Genomic DNA, 26,234 nt, shown 5'->3' on the forward strand with positions numbered 1-26,234 from the left:
CTCTCTCTCTCTCTCTCTCTCTCTCTCTCTCTCTCTCTCTCTCTCTCACACACACACACACACACACACACACACACAGTAAGCTCTCTTTCTTGTGTTTTGTCAGGTATGGATCACAAGTCTATTATAATTGTTTGGAAACAGCTTCTCCCTTGAATTGCTCGCTTTGGAATTAAGTGTAGAACAGCAATCGAGGTAAATGTTTCTTGCATAGTTATGTAATTCTGCAATGCACTGCTCACATATTCTTTAAGAGAAATGAATACGTGTATTTTAATATAAGGAAATAGGCTTCAATTGAATGAATGAACAGCCACAGTCAAGCTATCTTGCCTTCCCATTGGGGTCTACAAAGAAGGAATCACTATAACGTGGTTGTTTCTGATATTATATTGCAGGTAAGTTTACAAATATTTGGATTGAATGAGAATAAAAATTTGGTGGTGGTGGGCAGCTAAGTGTTTCCCTGACATATATGGTAAGGTCTCAGGCTTAGCTGTCACTCTGAAAAATTTAGTGACAGTAATTCAGAACTCTGTAAGAATTCACGCACAATTAATTGATATAATAGTGGTCTGAGTGATAAATTTAAAAGTCCATCAGCATTTTTCTAAGGATACAACATGACTTGTGGTGATTCTGGAGGTGTGGTTCACATTAACACAGGGTCCCACGGGCACCTTAGAGTGCTGGAGGACATCTTAAGAGCAGTCCACTATGACCTATAGCAAGTAACATTCTTATTCAACATTGCTCAGTCCTTTCTAAAAAGTCCCTGTCTAGATTTACCCTCAGAATTCTAATGTAATATTTAAAAAATATTTTTCACTTTCGATTGTCCCAAATTGTATGCCCGGACACCCATTTCCCTGTCCTCATCACCAGTGGCTCCTGCATATTTAAAGCATAAATCTTTAAAGAAAGATCATTTCTTAGCATTATTTTAATTTCAAAATTAAACATTGCCATTTCAAAAGACTTGTGACTAGTATGGTGTGCCTAACCTCACTGAGAAAGTGACTCATTTCTCTGGGTGACATGAAAGATCATCACCTTCTGTCCAACTATGGTCAGAATTCTCTTTTGACCTCCATTCTTACCCTCCTGAGCTGAAGCTGTCACCTCAGGCAGTCCAGATTAATATCTACTGCCTTGTACCTAGTGGTCTGAATCCATCCAACCAGCTCATCTCTCTCAACAAGGCCTCCACTATCTCTTCCTCAGTCCTATGAGGATGGCTCCTTTCATCAAACCACAGAAGATACTCAGAAGCATCCATGTCAACTGTTCTCCACACAAGGACTTGTGTCAGCTAGTTATGGGGCTCCACCTGTGATCACTCTCTTCTCCTCCCCAGAATCTAGCCAGCCAGTCTACGGCCTGTGGTCTTTCCCCTGCTTGACGTCTGTGTGGAATCCTCTGGCTTTGTCAAAGTGATACAAACTTGCAGACTTGTTACCGGTTCACATATGCGTGTCTGTGGTCTCCTTTTCTGTGGTTTGTTATCTATGGTCAGTTGCAGACCGGAAATGTTAAGTTGAAAGTTCCAGAAGTAAAAACAATTTGCAACTTTAAAATTTACACACTGGGGAAATGTGATGATCTTCCGTTCTATCCCCCCTTGAACTGCCCTCTGTCCAGTGTATCCAAGCTGTATATGCTACACTCTGTCAGCCACTTAGCTGTCACAGCTCGTATCTAGTATTTGCATTCAGGGTTAGCCTTATTTAACTTAATAAGTGTCCCCAAACCCACAATGTTAGCAATTTAGATATGTGAAAGAAAAGCTGTAAAAATGCTTCTTTCAAGTGAGAGCTGAAAGTTTTTAATTTAATAAGGAAAGAAAATATCATACGCTGAGATTGCTAAGATCTGTGGTAGGAAGAAAGCACAGCACAAAGTGCACCAGGTTCTACACTGTCCCTGGCTGAGGTATCCACTGAATGCACTGGAAGATTTCATCAGTAGATACGGGAGCTGTTGTATACAGACTAACACACACACACACACACACACACACACACACACACAGAGAGAGACATGCACATACCATACTGAGACTAAGCCACACACCTCACACATTCATGTGCTCACATGCACACACAAGAGACATGCACTACCTCAGTACATACATAGCTCACACATGTGCTTATACAACATACATACAACTAACTTCCCATTCACAATGCCCATATAGCTCACATGCTCACATTAACCCTCACGGAGCATCCTTACCTGCTATACACAAGCATACATACATACCTCACACAACAGTTCTGCCAGACCCCTCCCCAATCTCACATACAAGCACATGCAGCTCACATCCACTCACGTGCATTTCATATGTATTCACATAGCTTACACACATCATACTAATCCATCCACACTACCTCATGTTCATTTTCATGCTTCTCACATGTATGTTTACTTCTGTCCACCAAGGCTGGGGAGAGGATCCTCAGGAACAGAAGGAGAGTCCACAAGTCTATGATGCTAAAGCACCTTCTAGGGACACCGAGGCTCAAAATGCTCACGGAGGAATGCTCATCTGGATCTGTCTGGTAACCAGTGTAGCAGTGACGGGTCTGTCATAATGGAGAGCCTCCAAAATAAAGTATTGGAGCCACCAAGGCTTGCCTTCCCCTCAAGATTGGAGTAAAATTGATGTTGATGTTGCAAGATCTTGGACCCACCTTGAGGAGAATCCATGTGAACATGTTATTCTCAGAGATGAGGCCCCCTTTGCTTGGGAGAGTGGGATGATCTTGGGAAGGAGGGGATCGGCTCCCTGAGGATTCATTCTTCATCCAGGAATTATAGATGAAGATTTCAAAGGAGAAATTAAAATTGTGGCTTATGTAAAAAGAGAGATGCAATTTAACACAGGTGACAGGATTGCTCAGGAGCTACTGTTTGCCCACATCAAAGGCAAAGCTGCTCCAGCAGAAAGAGCCGGAGAGGTCTCCTGAAAACCTTGGCTATTGACCCAGAAAAGCATTTATTTCACTGAAAATGTCTCTGCTTATAATTTCCCCGTACACACAGTGTGATTAACGGCTTAAAACATTAGAAAGGGAGAAATGTCATAAGAAGTCTGAAATTTTGGTTTCTTTTCAAAAGACAGAAATACTATTAAAAGAGTAAGATTTTGTTTTAATCCCAGGTGTGGGGATATGGAGCTGCTTTGGACTGTCCACAGCAGCTGACTCTGATTTGCTTCATGCTCTATCAAAGGCGTGGTTTTGCCAGCTGAGGGTAGTTTCTTTAATTGTGCGATGTTTGAAACTGTGGGAATTATTCAGAGGGAGAATAATTCTCTCTATATAAATGCTAGAGCCATGCTAGGTGGAGTTGGTGGTCATTTGGGGAGATTGGTTTAGGTTTGTTAGTAGCCATACTCAAAGAAGAAACAAGAAAAATGAAATAAGATTCAGAGATCTCTATTTCTCTCCTCTCTATCTTTCTTTCTTTCCCATCTAGTGATGGGAGGTGAAACCAGGGGATAAAGTTTGGGAAAATGAAGAACCCACCAAGAATCAAAGACCAGCAACAGTACACATGCCCGTTCATGCAGCTAACACACATGATCACAGATTCACAAGTTTGAATGCGTACTCATGCAATTAACTTAGTCTTACAGCAACACGCATGCGTGCTCTTCAAATATCCCATGCACTGTTAATCCTTTGCACATGTGGAAACAGGTGGGAAGTAGCCGTGTCCCCCTTAATTGCTATTACAGATTTCATTTTTTCCCTCTCTTCTGGGAATCATGTGATTTGTGCATTTCTATTGAAGTTTTATGGATAAGGAAACCAGTCTGCTATGAAATAAATGAAAACTTACAAATGGACTAGTACTAGGTCCCTGGTAAACATACCCACACACCACACATGTTTACCAGGGAAGATCTCTGTGTTAGCCATACACTCCAACCAGAACCAGGTGAGAAGTGTGGAGTTCTGACAGAGGCCACGGGCTCCCTGGTCTCCATCAGATCCTGCAAGCCTCCTCTTATTGACACGATTACAGGTGTTGTTTGAGAAATAACTCATTAGTCACAGTTGCCTGTGAATGAGACAGCAAGTTTCTTCCTGTTATTCTGTATGATGAGCTTATGGGTTGTTATGAATGAGGTTCCTCTAATGTTCACGTTGACCAGATTCATCAGCCATCTGAATGTCTTTCCTCAGCCTCATCACCACTGCCTCATCTTTCTGCGTTTGTTTCTGGGACGCACAGTGCAGATTTGGTCCTTTGCTGTGATGTAGGTTTCATGTGAGAAAGTTCTAGTTTCAGATAGGGCCACATAGTTATAAGGAGTGATGGCTTTGCTGGGAGATGATACCATGCTAGAAAGGTTCTGTGGTGTGTGCATTTTGTGGCAGTGAGACCATATACTGCATATATGCCCATAGCACATGGTCTATATGTCCTGTGTTGTCTGATTTGTCTATCTGGCAGGTAAATGGCTGGTCCAATATTGATGAGAGATCAGGCTGGCTATTCCCACTCAGTTTCTTGCACGTGGTGGATAATAACACTTCATGGGGAAGGTAGGTAATCACTCAGTCCACTATTTCTTTCTTTCTTTCTTTTTCTTTTTTGCTTTTTTTGTTTTTTTTGTTTTTGTTTGTTTTTGTTTGTTTTTTGTTGTTTTTGATTCTCAGTTATCTGTGGTTTTGATAAACTGAGTTTCATTAACAAGAATCTCAATTTTTTGTTGAATTAATTCAACCACAGACACAAATAGAAACTCCCAGGTGTACCACCCAGTAGCCATACTGCAGGATCATGATCGTACCTATCTCCTCCTGGATGGGTAGTGCTGACTCTGCTCATGTTGCCTGGCCTCTCCAACTCTTTGTCCAGGAGACCAGGAGGGGAGAGTGTCTAGGAATCTTGGGGGTCTTAAGAGACTGCCATTTTGAGACATACTGGTCTGAAGAGAAAGCTGGAGACAGAACTTGTGGGAAACCATACATTTTTTTTTTTTTTTTTTGAGACAGGGTCTTGCTACATATCTCAAGCTGGCCCCGAGCCTTCCAACAGTCATGCACTACTTCACACCTTGCACGGAAACCATGGTTAAGTAAAGTAAAAAAGAAAGGATAACTGCCATTATAGAAAGCAAAGAAGGACTTATAGGAACATAGTAACATAGGGATGTTACTATGACCAGGCTGGGGCAAAGTCATCAGACTAAATTATTCTTGTTTCTGACATCTTGCTTCATCTCAGTTAATCCTGACTTTAGGGAGAGGACTTTGGTAAGCATGGTAGAAGTTACTTTCAAGATGAGATGACAAGTCCCTTGCTGTCCTCTCAGTGTGAGTAAACCAGCTGCCAGGCATGAACTGAGGGCCAAGGACCCATGGAGCATACCAAACTCCAGGACTTCTCTACCCACTGACCTCTGATGATACTGGCTGCTGGGAAGCCTTCAAGGTCTGCTCCAGATCTGGGGCCTGCCTGGCTCTAAGTTGCTACATTTGGGAAACTTTGTTACACAGCAAACGATAACCATTAGAGCTAGGGTTGAACTTAAACTGTATTAGAACCACTTTAGGACCCGAGAAGAACCTCATCCCAGTTAATGCATAGCAGATGGTGAGAATCCAGACCCTGTGCAGGACATTCCTGTAGGATTGCCACGCCCATTCAGCCCACAGTTTTCCAGCAGCACTTTGTCCTCTACCTTCACATCATACCTCTGCCCAGCACAGCCTCAGTTCAAGAGGTGCATTTCTGTTGGCTTTGTCTGCTTCCCTTGCAGCTTCTATGTTTTCTGTTTTCTTTCCCTTTTCCCCTTTTCTTCTTTGCTTATTTGTTTCTCTTTCTAGTAGTGTGTGTGCCTGTGTGTCTGTCTCTCTCTGTCTGTCTCTGTCTCTGTCTCTCTCTCTCTCTCTCGGTGTGTGTGTGTGTGTGTGTGCAAAAATGAATGCCAGATGAAGGCACTGGATACCCTAGAGATGGAGTTACAGGTGGTTGTGAGATTCCAGATACCCATCTAGAAACTAAATTTGGGTCCTTAGGAAAAGTAGCAATTACTTTTTAACACTGAACCATCTCCACAAATGATCTTTCTCAAAACCAAAAGATCTTCTGAGACAGTATCTCATGTGGTGCAGGCTGGCCCCGCACTTAAAATGCAGCTGTGTATAATCTTGAACTTTTGATTCTCTGAGTTCTGGAATTATAGGTGTGTGCTATTACCCTTGACTTATGTGGTTCTGGGGATCAAACCCAGGGTGTCATGCATGCTAGGCAGCTGTGTATAATCTTGAACTTTTGATTCTCTGAGTTCTGGAATTATAGGTGTGTGCTATTACCCTTGGCTTATGTGGTTCTGGGGATCAAACCCAGGGTGTCATGCATGCTAGGCAAATGCTCTTCCAACTGAGCACAAATGTGAGCACTTACTGCACAAATGACCTTTCCTCTTCATTTTAAAGATTTTTATTTCTCTCTCTCTCTCTCTCTCTCTCTCTCTCTCTCTCTTTCCCTGTGTGTGTGTGTGTCCTTGCATTTATGCTCATGCAGGATGGGAGACTCATGGTTGTCAAAGGACATATTACAGAGTCACGTCTTTACTTCTACCATGCAGATCCAGGTGATTGAACTCAGGTTGTCATGTATAGTAAACAAACAAACAAACAAACAAACACAACAAAAAACCCACCTTTACCACTGAGCTATTTTGTCATTCCTGGCCTTCCTTTGTCTCTGTAATATTACTTGAACACAACAAGCATTCCAAACTCTCCCAGGAGAGTACATTCTACCCTGTATGCTCATGGTTGCTTGCTCTTAAATGTGGAAGCCACACTCTGTGCTTCTTGGTGGTCTTATTGCTTGTCCACTCTCTTGACTTCAAGTGATTTTTCCTTTTCATTCCCTGCGTTCCCTGCAGGCTGTCACAACTAGACCATGTCCCTGCTCACTGGTACACAGTGTTTTCTTTAGTCACTCACCCTGAATCCCTTCATCTGGGTCCCCTGGGACTGAACTGTAGCCCTACTTCCCATGCCACCACCCCCTCACCTTCTGTATGCCCTATATGGCTGGCCACAGGGTTGGAGGGTGAACAGCCAGCTACTCTTCTTATCACACCCACCCAAAGGTGCAGGAGATAGAGTAGCGGCTGCTTGGGCTGTGAGCCAAGAGGATATTAACCATCTGTGCACTCTGGTCTGAAATTGCCATCACTGGACATGCCTTGTGCATGCTCAAACTTTTGTAAAACCACACAAAGCATCCTCAGAAGGGGCTCTATGTCTGGTTTCATTTTAAAAGTGATTTACTGTTGTAAATTTAAGCTTCAGTCATGACAGTGCCACATGATTGATAATTCTTTCTGTGGGACTTACAGGTTCATAAACTAAAAACCGTAACGTCATTACCCACAGGTATGTGATTTCCTTATCCTTTATATGGACATAACATGGGTCATAGTCACAACTTAATAACAACCCAAGTAAGGCTCAATAAAAGTCACCATCAGGAGCTGGAAATGTTCTTCCATTTATTTCTCTGCCAGAGCTTGGCGACCAAACAGGCTTTTGATGGAGATTAATTGCCACCCGAGAACTGATACCCTTCCAGAATGATGTGACAAGAGGCCACTTGGGGCATTGTGCTAAGATCTGGCTCTTGCACAGCAGAAGAGGAGTTCTGGGCTTCTATCCTGTGACCATGACGGGGGTGCTGGGTCAGAGGGCACCCTGGGGTCTCTGATGGGGGCACACATCACAAACGACAATGATACTCAGTTCTCTACAGAAACTCCTAATGGTTACATTGTCTGAAATGCCTGAAATAAAATGAAAAATTCTATTTCTAAGAAAATTACCAAGATGAGTTTGGCCTCTGAGAATCTTTTCAGACTTTCTCCTCCACAAGGGACAAAGAACACCTCACACTAGATAGAAAGCTGAAGAGGGATTAAGAAACCATCTTCAGTGTCCATTTATAACCCAATTACTTGGAGATCCTGGGAGTGAAGAGATGGAGGCCTAGGGCCTCTGTCCTCTCCAAATGTGCATTTCTGGCAAAATCCATGATGGCTAGCAGGTATCTCTACATTCTGAAGTGTCTTCCTCCACATGCTCTATAGGAAGGAGGACCTGAGCTCATCAGACAAAGTTTAGGATCTATGTACCTGATTCAGGGATAAGATGTTACTGCTTTCTTGGAAGCATGTCCTGAGTTTCAGGGGATCCAGAAGCCCGGGAGGATAGCAGTGTCCCTGATTGTCTGGGGTGCGCACCCATGGGTTTGATATTTTGGGAAGCTAGACTCCTTGGATATATGATGAAAACCAGGGAAGGAAAAGTCAACATAAATAACGAAGAAGTCTGGCAGGACTTTGCTTCAAAAAGAAGTAGGGGTTCTTAAATGAGAGTTTGCACTTCAGTTTACTAGATGTGGCACTCAGTGAGAAACAAACTGGATGCTGGAGGGAGGACTGTGTACAAGCTGTGGTGCAGAATGTGGTGCCAGAGGGGTGTGCTCAAACTGTAGGTACCAGAGTCAGGCATGGTTAAACTGTGGGGCCAGAGAGAAGTATGCAAACAGTGCCAGAGAGGCATGCACACAGTGTGATGCTAGAGAGGCTTAGTTATATGTGACATCCATCAGGAAGGTCCAGGTAGCTCTGCTGTGGGGCACATATGTCCCTACCGTTCAGAAGAAGGTGCTTGGTCCAGATGTGGTGACAGAGGGACAAGTACAGCCTCCTAGGCTGTGCTGTGGTGGACTCATTAGAAGAAGGCTAAAGCAGAAGAAGGGAGGGTTCCGGGTCAGACTGAGTTACACGATGAGGCTGCTCAAAAGTTAAAATCTGAAGATGAAGGCAGAGTTTTTCTACTATGGAACAGCTGGGTACTTCTGGGAGGACATGACGGCCAGCATTTATTCAGATCTTTGGACTCTCATTTAATGAAAGAAGTCAGATGTCTAGATTATTTTTGCAACGTTTTTCAGTGCTGTAAAAAAAAATCTCAATGCAGTTGTGTGCTTAAGATGGCACACTGTAGGTTTAACCCTATAGGCCTCAGAACATGACTCATTTAGAATCAGGATCTTCGAATGAAGCCAAACCCACACTAGGCAAGAGAGTGACCCTGTGACCTTGTAATAGGGGATTTGGGACACATGGGAGGAGGCAATGGAAAAGTACACAGGGAGAAAGTAGCATGAGAAGTGTCCTGGAGACATGTAGCCATGGACAAAGGGCATTCACTGGGTTTTATGGTTTGTATATGCTTAGCTCAGGGAGTGGCCAGGGATGTGGCCATGTTAGAGTTGGTGTGGCCCTGTTGGAATAGGTGTGTCACTGTGGGTTTGGATTATAAGACACTCATCCTAGCTGCCTGGAAGCCAGTCTCTTATTAGCAGCCTCCAGATGAAGATGTAGAACTCTCCGCTCCTCCATGCCTGCCTGGATGCTGCCATGTTCCAACCTTGATGATAATGGACTGCACCTCTGAACCTGTAAGCCAGCCCCAATTAAATGTTCTTTATAAGAGTTGCCTTGGTCATGGTGTCTGTTCACAGCAGTAAACCCCTAACTAAGACACAGGGAAAGCCTCTCTCCCTTCCCTGGGCTCTTGGAAGGAGCTATGCCCTGAGCACTTTGACTTGAGGACCTGTTGATTAAGCTGTCAGGTATGTGCTACTATATCAGAAGCCATGGAAGTTCACATACCATACAAGAACACACATATGGGCTTACCTTCTCAGCCATGTGCATAGCTGTATCTATGTGCATGGCACAATGTATAGAGCTTAAGCCACCTCACCTGCTGGCTCACTTGGGCGTTTTCCTCCTCCACCATGAATATGAGAGTCAACTTTTATCCTCACCTGACTGTTGCTTCTCCTCCTGCTACATATGTTGCAACAATGTTACGTTTGCAACAAAATGTCGAACAGAATGACACGGAGGAACAGCCCCATGGCATGCTCCAGCAAACAGTTACTACCTTATGCTATTCTTCTTCATTAGTAAGTTTCTTAACTAGTAACAAGTGGATATCATCCAGTTGGAATTTCTCCTCTACTTACTACTCAATTTTTTTAAAGATATTGTAAAACAAGCAAGCAAACAAAATAACCCAGAGAAACCTCCACAAATTCCTTAAGGTCAACCAGCCTCCATGATGTCAGTGGCAGTTTCCTGATCCCTCAGCAGATACTCCAGAAAAGAATGGTGGGAATCCTTCTCATCCCTGTGGTTATGTGTCCTAGCATTTTACCAGAGGCTAAGTAGGGATGGTTGTTTGTAGTCTCCAGAATCTACCTTCTATCCCTTGCAAATATTTACCAAGTGCTGTCATTCTGACATCCCTTCCAATTCTCGAATCTCCGAGGCATCCCTGACATGAGTATTGTGATCTCATTAAGTTGTGAGTCCTATCGCGCAGTTTATCTGGACCAGCATTTCAGTCACAGAATGCAATGAAGTGCCTGCTTAGCAGTTTTCTCTCATTGACCATGACAGCCACATACGAATTCACTCTGCACAGTGAATGTGCCCTGCTTACTGGGTAGAAATCACACCTAGATACTGGTGTTCTGATTGCTGCTGAGATGACTTATCTGCCCACGTGGCCTGACTGTGGTTTGCTTTAAACACTGAGACCTCACATTTTGAGGCACACAGCTGCAAGCAGCCACCAGGCTTTCTGCACAGCTCATCTTTCCTGATTGAGAAACGAGAACCGTTCAGTTCACCTGGATGGGCTCAGCTTGCCTGGCACCCAGAATTCTGTAGTTCTTTCATGAGTCACATTGTAACACTATGAACAACAGGAATACAGGACAAGTACCTTTCAGCCCACAGTCATTGCCAAGTGTAGCTGGCACTGTGAGCGGTGCTAGGGAATTCACCTTACTCTATCACCATGCAGTCTGTTAGACCACGATCCTTTGGTCAGTTATTGGCTCCCCAGTGGTGGTTGTATATCCTGGCCATTACAATATAGTAGTTTCTTCCTCTTCCCACAGGGCTGGTCATGTCCCCAGGAAGTTGGTCTATATGTCAAGGACCCCTTTCAAGGTGATGTGCACTGGGTGATTGGGCAAAGGGTGGCTTCAATACAGAGAAAACTCTGGAGCTTAGAAACTGAGATACATAATTTCTCTGAGAAAAAGTACCAGTTATTTTTATTCCTCAGAAAGTCAATATCCTACAGACCTGAGAAGCCCAGATCTGGTAGGATAAGTGGACTCAGAAGCAGAGACAGGAAGGATGCTCCATGGACATTTGTCAGTTGGCTGCACCTCTCCCTTAGGGAGACTCTAGCTGGGTGAGGAGGGTGTCCTTCTATAACCTTCACTGAGCAATTGTAGTTTTGCTCTGCTTAAGATGAGCTTTCTAGGGTCATTCTGTCCTTCACACAAGGGAGAAGTGTGAAGAAGCTTGAGGAGGGCAAGGAGAGGCCCGAGAGTGGGTCTCACAGGAACAGGTTGTACACTGAGTGCATATGGTCCTCTTAGGAAGACCTGGCAGATCATCAAGATTCAAGATGCTGGGATGTCAGACACGAACTTTTCTCTTGTGGTGACCATAGGTACAAAAGGGAAGGAGGGGAGAAGAGGAGGAAAAGAAGCCAACGTAATCTGTACAGTGGGAGAAGCTGTCATGGCCTGGCAGAGCCACAGAGTCTGTGGCTGGGCAGCATGCCTTTTTAGGCATCCTAAGCTGACAAAGTTGCAACCCTCTGATAAGGTACCAGCATTACTCTGGAGCATGGTGTTGTATCTCAGTCATCCTAATGGATGTCACTGTTGAAGCCACTGGCCCACCACAGCAGACAGTAGCTATCTGACTGGGTGAATTGGCCTGAACTAAGGCAGCCAAGAGATGGGCTCTACTTCCCACATGCAGCAGTACAGGCTCGTGCCCTGACCTAACTTTGGGGAGCTCTTGCCTGTGCAGCCACTCCTGTAAAGCAGAGGTAGTAGGCAGCTCACAATTAAGAGGAACACACTCCACTCTACGGGAGCCTGCCATGGGAGTTCTGGTGGACACAGTGCTCCAGAGAATAGCCACAGGGCCAGTGTCTAGCACGGTGAGGGTGGAATGCTCCAAGACTGATGATCCCTCCCCCAATACAAGCTGAAAACCCTGCCTCAGAACACAGAGGGAAATGTGAGCAAAGCAGGGTACTGCTTGGGGCCTTCCTTCCTATGGAGCCTGCAGACCTGGCCAGCGTGCCTTGCTCCAGGAGGAAAATGCATGCCTTGAGCCTCCTCATGAGAAACTGCAGTGGTAGAATGGACACCAGAGGCACTGCTCCTGAACCCCAGCTGCTGAGATGGTGACCATCACAGTACTCCTGCATCATCTTCAAGATGAATGTATCTCTGCAACAGTAATTGGTTGCTCTATAAGGAATATGTATTTAGTCCTGAGTCTCACCAGGGGGTGGGATGGGAGGAGGGACAAGGGCCTTACAACAGGTGAGGTGACAGCTGGAGTGTGTTCAACACTGACTCCACGATGGGGCATCAGCCTAGAAATGGCACCTTGATGTCACTACCACCAACAATGCATGGACATCACCATCAACAGTCCTGTATGGACATCAGTCACCGTTACCACCGTCAGTTCTTCGGGACATCACTACCACCAGTCCTGCATGGGTCCTTGGGCTCAGAAGGTTTAGTTGACTTACTCAAGGTCATTTGTTAGTAAAACACCTAGGGAAGCTTGACGTTGGCTCCTGGGTGAGAAGTTGGCATTCTCCCACATAGCCTTTTCTTGAACCCTCCTCAGGGCCACAAGCTGCTCACAGGAAGCCCTTTCATGCAGACAGATCACTGTTTCAAGCCAGCCCAGTTCTCAGTGGCCCAGCTTGTCCTGCAGCTATAGCACTGGCAGTGGACACAGGTCTGGGGTGGCTGGAGCTCAGAGGTGACACTGACTGCTGGCCGCCTGCTCCTGGTCACCTGCTTGTGTCTCACTCATTGTAGCACCTGCTGTATACTCTTCAAGAGCAAACTAGCTACTCACCCCACAAAGGCCGTGGAGTCCTGACAGGAGAGGAACGTTAATTGCTTCCACTACTGAATCACTTGGAGATGCTATCATGGGCCTGTTCCTCAGCTTCCCTCTAAGCCGCCAGCCATATTCCCATGCTGATGAGCCACCCATCCCTGGGCTGTCTTCCTCATAAAATCCACATTTCATATCTAGGAGGGAAATGCTTTGTCCTTGATTTTTCTGTGGGTGGCCTTGCCATGGTGACGTCTCTTTTTTTAACCCGCTATAAATTCCTTTTGTAATCTCTCCTAAGCCATCGTGTGGATGCTTGGCGAGGAGGGGAGGGGTGCTACTGAGAATAAATAAATCTGCAATAAGTGTGAGATTTGGGAGATATGATAAAATGAGAATAATTTGAATGAACTTGGCAAATGAATTTACAGCTCTTGAACTATCCTGCTAATTTGACAAACAATGGCTTAGAGAAGGACAAGCTATTTTTAAAGTAATTCATTTTCTCTGTTTTCATGTCACCTCAGTCAAGGGCTTAGTTAGGAAGGCATCTCCAAGCTAGACAGTTCTGGGCATGGGAGGGGCAGGCAGCCCAGGCCAGGCTGGAAGCTGGGTGATCGTTCTAAGGTAGTTTCAGTGAGTACATAGGAAAAAAATGCCCGTTTCTTCCCATGGCTCCTCCTCCTGACTTTGAATGAGTCTCCAACAAGATACTATACTTTGAGAAACACAGATATCCTGGCCACTTTGGTCTTCAGTCCTGGATGCTCTAACTAGTCACTGTGATATACACAGCCCTGGAAATCCTCAGACGCACCCCCTGACCCCCTATCCCAAGTCTACCAGTGGCTAAGCCCTTCTCTTCATAGCCACACATGGCTGAGACCCCAGAGTCCCTGCTGGGGACCTAAGTATCCAATTTCCAGTGACATCAGCCCAAACTGCCACCTCAGCTTGAGGCTTTGTGCAATCACCACTGTCTGGCCCTCCTGGGAACATACATGTATACCTCTCCTCTGGTTTCTGCAACCTGCCACTGGACAGCCCCTGATCTGCTTAGCTTTGCAACAGAACCTAACTTCAGGCTGACTTTGATGAGTCTGCCCCACAAGAGCCAAGAACACTTTTAAGTCCCTTTATTATTTATCTCAGGTACCATGTATTATACAGCCCTGGTAGCCATGAAACCTCCTAGTTTTTTCTTGCCCCACTGCTAGTTGAGGTCCCCACAAAGCTGGCAGGGCATTCAATCCAGGTTTCTTGTGGCTCATCTCCACCTCTAATTCAGTAATAATAAGAGTAATAGTGAGGAACTTCCCTGGAGAGCCCCAGAAGTCCCCCTTTTGCCAGGAACACAGAAAATCTCCCTCCAAATAGATGCAAGGACCCTCTGCATGCATCTCAGATACCAATCACCTTTGTCTTTGCCCTCCGTTCTTCTCAATGTGGAGGTGGGCATCTGTTCTGCTAGATCTGACAACTCTTCCTTTTAGTGTGTGGGATCTTTGTCTGGGGTGAATTCAGGAGCTCGAGCAACATGGTGGATGAGAGAGACCATGGAGAAACCAAAGGATATGTAGGAGTGAAAGTTCCTCTGAGAGAAGAGAGCTGTGCTCTTTGAAGGCTTGGCACAGGACAGGCAGAGACTCCAAGAAGAATGCCCTGCACATCCATGGTATCTTCCGACATGTTTTGCCTTCTAGAAATTCCCCAAAGTGTACACTCTTGAATGTACACTCTAGCTGCACCAAAAGATTTGTTTCATGGAGGAACACACATTAACTACTTAATTAGTTTAACATCTGATCATCAAACATTTATTGGGTTCTTATTATGTTCAAGGCACTGTAACAGCTACTATGTGACCATAAATATAACAAGACACTTCTGGTTTATGAAGCTGTCATTGGTGGGGTGGATAGCCAGCAACACAAATGACTCCCATGAGTTGGACACAAGACAGGTTGCTATTAAGTGATGTATCTGGTTCCTTGAGGATTTAGAGGAAGGAACACTCATTGTGGTTGGGAGGGCCAGAGACTCAGTTGTATGTGCAGCTTCATATTGGTCACATAGTCCTTATAGGTGGCCATCCTGAGATGGCACTGAACAAGCATGTGGATCAGACCTGAGTGGTGATGTCCCTGAGAATAGCTGAGCCAGGTCCCTCTGGGCCCACGGTAAGAACAACTAGATGTTTTTGACCTACCATCTCCTCCCACAGTGGACAGCACTTCTAAGTAGGGTTGTTTGATGGATTGTGATCCTCTAAAAGGCAAGCAGAAACTGAACTCCTGGACATCAGATTTCAGCCTTTGGCAAAGGCTGTTGCAGATTCATTTGGTTAGGGGAAGCCATTCTACAAAAGACAGCCTGACCTAAGCTGCCCTAGGATTTTATAAAATGGGAGCAGGAGAAGACACACAGGTGATGATTCATGGGATGATGAGGCAGAGACTGGAGTGATTTCTCTCAAGTCAAGGGACACTGAGGATGGTTGCAAACTTCCAGAAGTTGGAAGACAGGAATGGTCCTTGGCAGGTCTGGACCCTACTCACCTTCTATTTTAGACTCCACACTTCCAGAGAATGCGACATAAATGTTCTGTGACTTTAGGTTTGGGGTACTTTGTTACAGCTTCTACAGAGGGCTCACACAGGAAGGAAGCTGGTCTCTAGGATATATCTACTTGCTGAGTAATTTGGGGAGGCAAATATTTGAAGTCAGCTGCAAATCCAGCGAGAGATAAATTCTTAAACTGGACAGCATTGGAATTCCTGAATGAAAATGAGCTCTTTAGTTATCCAGTATTTAAACCTCATTGTTTGACTTCTAAGAAACTACCCTTCTTCCCCCTCCCCCACACTTGAAATGTTTGCAGAAGAGTAAGAAGAGAGAGAAAAACTTTCAAAGTTCAGAAACTATTGTGATAAATGCTTCTCCACAACCTTGACTCAGTTTTATCCAATAAAGTTAGTCAAGGTCAGCAATGCTTTCTAGAAAAGGTAGTTTGTCCTCAGCTGCTTTTTAAACTGGTGAGTATTTCTCAGGAGGGTCTCAGTTTGCAGGGTACTGGACTCTTAGGCCACCAGAAGCAGCCCAGAAGCAGCTGCCATCAGGGAGCTGTGGTAATCCCTCTCCTCAGACAGTGTCATGGGTTAGGAGAAGGTCACAGAGACAGAAACTCAGTCACCATGTTTCTGCTCTGGCTCTCCCTGGTGCCCTCTGCTGCCCCCATTTTCTAACAAAATAGATGTGGTTTGTCTGTGGCCACCCTCCTTTTCCTTCTCCACCCTTAAGCACACAATTTTCCATAGAGAGGGTCCTGAGAACCCTCAACTAATTATTTTAACATCCGATCATCAAACACTTACTGGGTTCTTATTAAGGCACTGCAACAGCTACTATGTGGCCACAAATAGAAAAAGACACTTGCTGTTTATGAGGCTGTCACTGGTAGGGTGGATAGCCAGCAACACAAATGACTCCCATGAATTGGACACAAGACAGGTGCTGATTTTAACTCAGAACACTGCTGAGTTTTCTTAGATGGTGAGCATGTCCCTCTCAGAGTTCTAAGTTCTTAACTTCTGGGCCTGTGGTCAGACTAAATTAATGGGCCATGCTAGATATCCATGGTTCTCTTGAAGAGTATATAGTGATTCCTGAACTTAGGTGAGCTTCTTGACTTCATCAAGAAGTTGAAGAAGGGGTTATGTGTCAATGGCTTCTCTCAAAGCCAGAATGAAAGTCTGTTTTCTTTCTTTCTTGTCTGTAGAACCTGCTCCAGGTACAGACTTCAGGGTGAGGGAAGGAATCCAATGTGAGCTTCCACTGTGGCTGCTAGACCTCTGACCTGGGGTTACCACATACCACAGTTGCTCCCCAACTCCTGACAAGACTCAGAAATGCTCTCCAATAGTAACAGGCAAGCTCCTTGACTAACCTCTGTACCCCATGAATTCTGGAGGCTTCTTGGCTGCACAGAAGGCAAGTCTTTGGGAGGCTTAGTTTGCCTGTCCATCAATGATGGACATCATGTCCCTCTTCTCGTGACATGCCCCACAGGTGTTTCTGTGTAGGCTTCCTTCTACCCCAACCTGAGGTTGCCCCATGGAGCACCACAGCACTTCAGGTTTACACCAGAGGGATTATTATGAGGGGTGGTCTCCCTTTCCCAACCTGCCTGAAAGCGACTTGCATTCTCCTAGCTTCATGGTCTTTGTTCTCGACCCAGTGAGCTCTTCCTCCAGGGTTGTCCATGGCATGGCCAGTGGAAGGCACTTCTTCTATCTCAAACCTGCTATAGCCAAGTCTTCTGATACACTGCTGCCAGCCTCATGGAAGGTCTTCACACTAAGGTCTTCCTCACACTAAGGTTTTCACACTCAGAGATCCAAGCACCCAGCAGTACAGCTACTTTGTCAAAATGACTCCCTTTAGAGCTTGCTCTGGACTGAGAGCATTTAGGACGAGTGTTCCCAAACCAAATTTTAAAGTATTAAGAATTTAGATGGCCATGATCTGAAATGTGTTTACTAACAAAGCTCGATCACAAATAGCAGCCTGACACCCTCCGTTTTATTTCTTCCTTTATAAACAAAACTCAGCAGCTAAAGCATGAACTTTTAAACGGAATGGGTGAGAATATTCAGGAGCAGATCAGTAAAGCCTCTTTTGTTTATCAGTGGAGATGCAGTACCTACTTAAAGTCCCATTTCCATTTTAATATGTATTTAGTTCCCAAACTAAACATAATAGATTATTGGTGAGTTTACTTTTCATGGATCACATTTTCTTACATAATTAATCTATAGTAAATTAAAAAGCATACATCACATGTTAAACTGAAGAGTCAATATTTAACTTTATATTATCAATATTTTAAAGATCATGTTAAACGAATCTTATAATTTTTTTTAAAAAAATGGTGCTGATTTGAAATTCACTTAAATTTTAGTTAAAAATGACAATTTTCCCCATAGACTATAAAAAAAATTAAACTGACCCTAAAAAAAAAAAATCCATGGTAAAAGGGCATTCTCTTCAATAAATGGTGCTAGGAAAATGAGTTCCTCACTTGGAAAAAGAATTCAGACCCTCATCTAATGCTATGTGCAAAAGGTAACTCAAAATAGAACCATGATTGAGTGGCAGAGAGAACACTATTGACTTCATAGAAAATGCTCAAGTCTTCCCTGCATCAGATCTGGTAATGATTTCTGTGATATAATACTGAAAATAGGCAAAGAAAGAAAAATTAGATAAATTTGGTTTTATCAAACTTAAAACCCTTCATGAACACTACCAAGGGCACATCAAGGGACTATTATCTTCTGTATAGAGAGGGCTTTTTGTTTTTGTTTGTTTGTTTGTTTGTTTGTTTGTTTTTTCGGAGACAGGGTTTCTCTGTGTAGCCCTGGCTGTCCTGGAACTCACTCTGTAGACCAGGCTGGCCTCAAACTAAGAAATCCGCCTGTCTCTGCCTCCCAAGTGCTGGGATTAAAGGTGTGTGCCATCACTGCCCGGCTAGGGAGGGCTTTTAACACACACATATGCATACACACACACGCACACACACATACACATGTATACATGCACCTAAGTTCAATGTGGGCAAATGACTTGAAAGGCTCTTTCTCAAAAACAAAAACAAGCAGACAAAAAAACCAGATGCATGCATGCTAACAAGCACACAAAGAAGATGCCCAGCACCACCGATGTGAGAAACCAGTCAGCAGTCAGCAGTGAACCCACTTGCTGGGGACAGCAACTAGGAAAATCAAAACATAACAAATGCTGGCAAGGGGGGGTGGGGAGTTGAGCCTTGAGTGCTGGTGGAAATGCAAATGGCAGCCAGTGTCCTCAGGTTAGTGTGGGTCACTAAAGGATGCAGTGGTTCGTCTTCTGGAACTGAAAGCAGGAACCCCCAAGAGACATCTGTGCACGCATGTTCATAGAAGCACTGTTCCCAGCAGCCAAGGGGGGAAGCCAACCAACAATTCCTCCTAAAATGGTGGGTAAGCAGCATGTAGTCCATCTATATCCTAAAATGTTTATGCCTTTGAGGAAAGGAAATTCTGGCACATTCCACAACAGGGTAGGCCCTGAAGGTGCTATGTTCAGTCACTAAAGGATGGATTCTATATAGTCCTCCTTTCAGGAAGTTCCCAGGACTATCATGTTCACAGAGAGAAAGAAAATGATGAGCACCAGAGCGTCGAAGGGGCCTGGGAAATGACCGTTTAGTGGGAGAGTAACTGTTAATTCCGTCCTCACGGAATTCTAGTTTGGGAAGTTAAGAAAGTGCTAGAGGTGTACAGTAGGGATGGCCATATTGACATCACATATTTAAACGTAGCTGAATCACTTAACTTGACAAGCTCTGGTGGTAAATTTCATTGGGATTGTAAATTACTGAGAAAAGGGTGTGAGAGATGGGACAGTGTCTGTGATGAGCAAGTGTGACCCTGTGGGTTGGGAGCTTAGCCCTGCAAATCTGGGGTCCTTGCTGTGGTAACTGTGATGTTCATTCCCCTGCTCAGGAGCTCTTCCTCCTCCTTCATCAATGATAATGTCACAGCCCAGTACTAGCCTAGTGCCACCCCCTTAGCTATATGAAGTGTGGCCCCAGCTCATTCCTGTGGACTCTGGATGGGCCCTGTCTATCCCTGGGGGATTACACGCACCCACAGGCATGCAGTGAGCAGCCTGTAGTGGGGCTGCTCAGCCCAGCACTGGAATCCGGTGGTGCAGATATGGTGGTGTACCAGGATTCATAGAAATGTCTCGAGTGACCTTCCTGAATTACCACCTTGGCCCCCAGATGCTTGTGAATTGAGTTGCTCTGGGTAGAGAGGCTTCAGTGGCTGGCAGGCAGAAGCCAGGGGGCCTTTGTTTAGAAGAAGCAGGCAGCTCTGAAGCTGCAGGATGTTACTCCAAGCATCTGCTCCTTCCAGGCTCAGGGTTGAGGACAGAGGTGCTTACATTCTTTAGGACGGAGTCACATGGTGCCTTTTGGTTCAGAAGACAAAACAGCTTTAAAGTTCAAGACTCATTCAAATTGGATTTTAGAAACACAAAATCTCAAACATTTGTACCTAACTAAGGGATTATACTCTTATTCTCAGAAAAGCTTTTGAAGAGGTAGGAAAGAAAGGTAGCACAAATTTTAAATTGGGTCCTCAAAACTTGCTTGTCTGAGGCTCTTTCCTCGGCCTGTCTGCCTATTATCAAAAGGTAAAATGTCTCAGACTATTGAAAAAGGATTTGCATAAATTGTTTTCACCTGCTTCTTATATGAGTTTAATGAAATTGGAACAAATAGGGGTGGATTTCCCACCCAGGCCAGCCCTGCACACCCTGGAACAGACCCTCAGACCCACTGAGCTCAGATTTGGGCCCTAAGCTCCCACCCAGAGAGCTTCCTGCCTGCCAGAGATGGGGGAGGGAGACTCAGACAACAGTGTTCAGGAAAGGCTTTTGTCTGTAGATGGCACATTCTGCTGCCCCTGGCCTTGTGAATCCAGATGATGATACTGGGGAATGAGAACCAATGGGAAAGACCCAGGAAGCACCAAAAGCCATCAATGAGCCAACATTACTTTAGGCAGAATGCTATCTCTCTTTGATCTCCTTATGTAGAGAAAGAAGAGACCCATACTACAAACCACCTCAGTGGCTGGTTAGGGGTAAGGGGAAGCCTGTTAGACTTTGCTGTGGCTTACATCCCTGGCCCTGAGGGGGCTGTCTTGAACCCATTCCTGTTTTTCCATGGTTGATTTTTTTTTTTTTAAAGAAGTTTTGCTGTGGCTTATAGGGAACTTCAAGCTTAAAGAACATCATCCAAACAGGTAGGGTTTGGGTAGTTCTGTTCCTTAGAAGAAATGGTCTGGGGTGGTTGGTGGGTTGTTTTGTTTTGTTTTGTTTTTTACCTACCTGGCTCTTGGGAGCTGGTGGGTGGGAAGAAAATAGAAGGAAGTCACCAAGGACTCGCAAGTTTGGAGGGGACACCTCTACAGCCAGAGGAAAGCACTTCCTTTCTAGGGCAGAGAGTGGTACATAGTGAGTGGCAGAGGTCACACTGCCCTGTATGGACCATGTTTGCCCTGTTGGGGGGAGGGGAGTGGGTGAAGTACAAGGGAAGGCCTGTGTGACAACCACTAGCCATCTCAACTGAACCATTAAACTCAGAAAACTTGGTACGTGATGGTCAGCCTCCTCTTGTGGGTGCTCAGAGTCTGGTCAGGTGTAAAGTGCAAGATGGTGACATCAAGATTTGGTGGGGAGGCCACTGCCGCTGTAGATACAGAGGAAGGTAAGCATAGGTCCACTTCTTTCATCTGCTGAGATGGCAAAACGGAGGCTTTAAGGATCCTTTACCTTCTCCTGGACTACTTTATGGTAAAGGTGTGACTTCCGGACTATGTGGAAGTTAGGTGGTCCCTGTTTTTCCAATAGTAGCATCTTCAGGGCCTGCATACAGGGTAGCTATGGCCACATGCTTAGCATGCTGTGGTCACATGGCTGGCATGCTCTGCTCTGTGCTCATTCCTTGGTACAGGATGCTAGGCATCCTCCACCCTAGGCTCTGGATTTTGGTTGTGCCCCATCCCACAAAGTCCAGCACCCCTGTGAAGCACAGGACAGCTAGCCACGAGAGGAAGCCTAAGAATCTGCTCCTGCATGGCTCTTCATTCGTTCTCTCCGTTTTCCCACTTCTCCAAACTCCTGTGCCGCTCAGGTCTGCCTTTGTTCTTATGTGTCCTAAAGCAAATAACTCCTGAACTTCCTGCTCCAACTATAGAGCCCTATTTCCAATACTCCAGTTTTCCTTTCAGTCACCTACTGTTCTGTGTCCCTCCCATTGTGAGGACTCATGCTGCTTTGAGAGGGTCTTTCCTTCTATCTTGGGTGAGTATTGTTCAGGGACACCTTCTCTTTGGTTTATCTGTCTGTGTGTCTTCCTACCACTGTGCTGTGGCAGGCTAGCTGTATAATTCTTTTGTTTGAAGTTAAGACCAGAACTTCCCACCTTACCTCCCCTTCAACCTATTCCCAAGGGTTCCCCCTGGGAACAGTAGTCCTCAGTTGTTTTTCCTGATGTGCTCCTCCCTAGAGGCCAGTCTAGTGGAATTCCCTAGCATCAGGTCTTGGTGACCCTATATCTAAGCCCCGCCCCCCTTGTCCACATGAGATGTCTCAGTTACCAGTTCCCTCCCATGAAATTATTTTGTCACTTGGCCATTGCCTATGCCTGATCTCTGCAGTATTTCCTGTCTGAAGCTCTTCCATACCCTGTTCTATTGTCAAACAATCTCTTAGCATCATTAATGACCCCTTCTCCCATGTTCTACCAAGGCTACCTCAAGCTTCTCAAGAGGTCAAGGTTATTTTCTGTCCTTTGATGTCACACACAAAGCTCTGTTGGGATATGACTGCCTTGTTGTATCTGCCTGTTTGTTGGAGATTGTGGACCAAGTGCAGGGGTGTCCAGGCATGACTCACTAGCAAACGTGTGAATAGTCAGTGTGCATTCTGTGGGGACTCATTCCCCACGACTGTATCTCCCATGTGCTTCAACCACAGCAATGGGCATACAGCCATGTCCCATGAATGTTCATCCCATGAAAGCACAACCCACCTTCTAAAACAAGAGCCGCACACACTCTCTGCAGCAGATGTACTTTGTAAGCTTGGTAAGCATCTGGGTTTGTAACAGACAGAAAGGGAAAGGCCAGCTTTCAACATCTCCCATCCCCAGAGATGTGCAAATATTTTAGCAACATTCCAATGACTAAACAGTGATTCAGCCAAGAATGCCAGAATAAATAGAATTATCTATTCTTAACTATGCTCTCTTCTTACTAAGATATTACAGGCTATACTTACTCCTGGAACGATGCCCTTCCCCTGGGCTTTGAAATGATAATATAAGCTGCCTCCATGGCTGAAGCCCTAGGCCACAAGATCATACCTCCACACTTCTACCTGAATGAAGAATAAGGGCCAACAGGTTAGTCATCAGAGGCCATCCAAATGAGGACCGGCTGTTTGACCCCACATTTGTCCACACTCCCACCTTTTATGGTGTGGGTGTCTACAAACCTTGGCAATTGTTCAGCATCTGCTGCTCTGGCCTGCTGTGAAAGTGTCACCTCCCTGTGAGAGTGGCATCTATGATGTCATAGGCAGCTCAGTGTTCATGATGCACTGTGGCCCCAGAGTGCACACCACTGAGGCCCCCAGGGACCATGAAACCTACTCTACTGAGTACCAATGAGTCCATGTGCCTGGGTTGCTTTAAAATGGCTCTAATGACTACCATCTAGCTTTCTGCTGGTCCTACTCCCATGGCCTAGCTGGACTAGTGATGGGCAGAGTAGCTTTCACTGACCTTGACTAGAAAGCCCATCACATCATACTTTGGAACTAAACTGAGACCATTCTGGTAAATACGACAGATTTACCTATGTGTCTGGAACCAGAATCTTACTGTGAGGTGGGCACACAGGTCACTGGAACCAATGGACTAAAATGGGTGTGATTTTTCCCAGGGATCTGAATCTTATCTGGGCTCACACACAGTCTCAGGAGATCTGGATTTAAAAGTAGGCTTTAAAACTCCCCATCAGAAATGACTAGATTGCTCAAGATTCAGAGAGCACTTTAAAACAAGCAGTAGAATAAAACTATATGGAAGTCTATAAGTATGAGGTGTTGAACAGCCCCTAACACACTTTCAACTGAAAACTTGGCCTAACTCTTGGGCTGAATCCTCAACTCAGAGGTGTGTGTGTATGCGTGTGTGTGTGTGTGTGTGTGTGTGTGTGTGTTGTTTCACTTTTAGGAGTTTTTTCATGGGAGATGTGCAGCATTCTTGGACAAAGAGCTCTTTTGCTCAACCACTCACCCTGCAAGCAACTGCAGTGTTTTCTCACTGCCTAGCTGTTTTCAGGAGTGGAGGGAACATTTGACAATGGATCATATGACTCAGGTGCACAGAGTCTCTTGCAGTATTGGAAGTGGGAGTGACAGCATGAGGCCTGTGTCTGGGGAAGCTCTCCAGCATCTCTCTAGCCCTCTCAGAGCTGAAGGTGATGGTTTTCTAGCTTGTGGCTCACCAGATGGTTCTCCAAAGAGGGATTTAGGGCAGCCATTGTGGAACCTTGAGCCCTAAGCCATGGGTGTATAGTGCTGTGGGAATGATCTATGTGTTCCAGTTCTGCCTGGGGGGGCCTCAGATCTGCATTCCAGCATGTGTGAATGCTAGGTGTTTCTGGGAAGTAACAGATCACAGACTGGCACCCATCATGAAACATCTTCCTTGTCGATTCCCAACCCCCCTCATTTCCTATCACTGCTCAGAGGAATGTGGTACTCAGTGAGGTCGGAGAGTTCCAAGCTAAACCTAGAAGGCCTCAGGAACTCACTCTTGTTCCTTGTTGAAAACACCTAGTGTGAGTTACAGGTTAAACCACTTCCTGTGTCCAATCTGTATGTTGAAGCCACAATGTACAAACTTATAAAGCCTTTAAAGGTTCAATGAGAGAGAAATCTAAGCCATGGCCACATACGCCAGATATTTTCATAAAATATATATGAGATATCAATGACAGGCATACAGAGAGGATCTTAGGGGACACCATGAAGAAAAGGTGGTATTTAAAAACCAAAGCCTTGGAGTCAGCTTTGTGACACCAGAATTAAGGATTCTGGGTTCAGTAGGTATAAACACAAAGTGTGTTGAATCCCTGGTAGAGGAATCCCATTCCGTTGGGTGATTTATTCGAAGAACAAGGCAGAGGTGGCTTGGAACACAGCATTGGTGGAGAAGATGACAGGGCATCTTCACCAGCTCCTGGGGCCTTGTTTATCCACAGGGTGCTGTGGCTTACATGTGGTTCCATTCTTTCCAGAAGAAGATAGTTAAGGCAGAACATATAATTAACCAGGGCCAGCTGGAAGCATTAATTCTGCAGCCAGGTAATAGTTTTCCTCTACAAATGTACCCCTCCTGTCCTGGTGTGGTGGCTTGACATTTGTAAAGGGTAGAATAAGTTTACTCCTGGCCAGTGCCCTTTGCAGAGGCTCCCAGATGCTCCCAGGGCAGTGTGTTTCCTTTTCGAGAGAAAACCCTAGTAGGGTCACCCTAGCATCATAGACAAATATGATCAGCCAAGTTCCTGGGTCAGCTGTACTTTATTTCATTTGCTCATTAAAAAGTTAATTTCACAACATCTTGCGAAGCCTTTGTACACATACTGAATTGTCCACTGTCTTTACCTAAGTATATCCGCTTCTCTAGGCAGCCTGGCCAGATGCTTCTGTGGATGGGGCAAGAAGCCAGAGCTATCCTCTTGTGGCCAGACAATGGTCTCACATGGGCTATTACCAATATGGCTCTCTGTGTGTGTGTGTGTGTATGTGTGTGTGTGTGTGTGTGTTCCATGAATAATATGGATGTTTTCTGTGGCACCTCCAGCAGGCCTGCTTCAGTGCAAGGTCAGAGAGCCTGTATGACCTTGGGCATGCTGGGTACATATGCTAATGAGACACGCAAACATGGTTCCTTGAAGGACTACCTTGAGTTCAAATGGAACCTGGCCTTATGTTCTGTCCCAGGGATGTGGAGGGGGTGGCATTTCTGCTAATACCAGTTCCCTTATGTCTCTGTGTCTGAGCTGAGGCTCAGGAACTATATTTGGAATGTAAAAGTTAATATTGTCAACTTGACAGGGCCTACAATCATATAGGAGATGAGCCTCTAGTAGGTCTGTGAGGGATTATTTACATTAGAATAATTGGGGTTGGAAGACACATCATACTGTAAGCAACACCATTCCACATGTTGGGGTCCTGGGCTGAATGAAAAAGAGAAAGAGAGCCTAGCATTAGCCTCCAATCTCTTTCTGCTTCCTGACTGCTGATGCAATGAGTAGCTGCCTTGATCTCCTGCTGTGTGGATTCCCCCACCAAGACAGAATTATGAATTAACCCCCCAAACCACCAAAGATACGGAGAACTGTCCTCTCTCCTCTCCTCCTCCCCCTCCCCTTCTTCTTCCCTTCCCCTCCTCCTTCCCCTCCTTTCCTTTCTCTCCCCCTCCCCTCCCTCTCCCCTTTCCCTTCATTCTCCTCCCCTCTCTCCCCTTCTCTCCCTTTCCTTCCCCCTGCTCCTTCCACCCCTTCCCTCCCCCTCCCTCCCTCCCTCCCTCCCTCCCTCCCTCCCT

The 26,234-nt window shown here is 45.3% G+C and overlaps 1 protein-coding gene and 1 long non-coding RNA gene across 2 annotated transcripts in view; one reads left to right on the forward strand and one right to left on the reverse strand.

Moving 5' to 3' along the window:
• LOC114625842 overlaps positions 1–3,838 on the forward strand; it is a 6,921-nt gene extending 3,083 nt beyond the window's left edge. Inside the window, exons 2-3 of the long non-coding RNA XR_003712142.1 lie at positions 107–195; positions 3,481–3,838. This is a non-coding gene — a long non-coding RNA (uncharacterized LOC114625842). The remainder of the gene's footprint in view (positions 1–106; positions 196–3,480) is intronic.
• The window catches only part of Ptprn2 (protein tyrosine phosphatase receptor type N2), a 732,192-nt gene that overhangs the window by 125,872 nt on the left and 580,086 nt on the right, over positions 1–26,234 (reverse strand). The window lies entirely within an intron of this gene.

Source organism: Grammomys surdaster, unplaced genomic scaffold, assembly GCF_004785775.1.
Source record: "Grammomys surdaster isolate TR1022 unplaced genomic scaffold, NIH_TR_1.0 223, whole genome shotgun sequence".
Lineage (NCBI taxonomy): Eukaryota > Metazoa > Chordata > Mammalia > Rodentia > Muridae > Grammomys > Grammomys surdaster.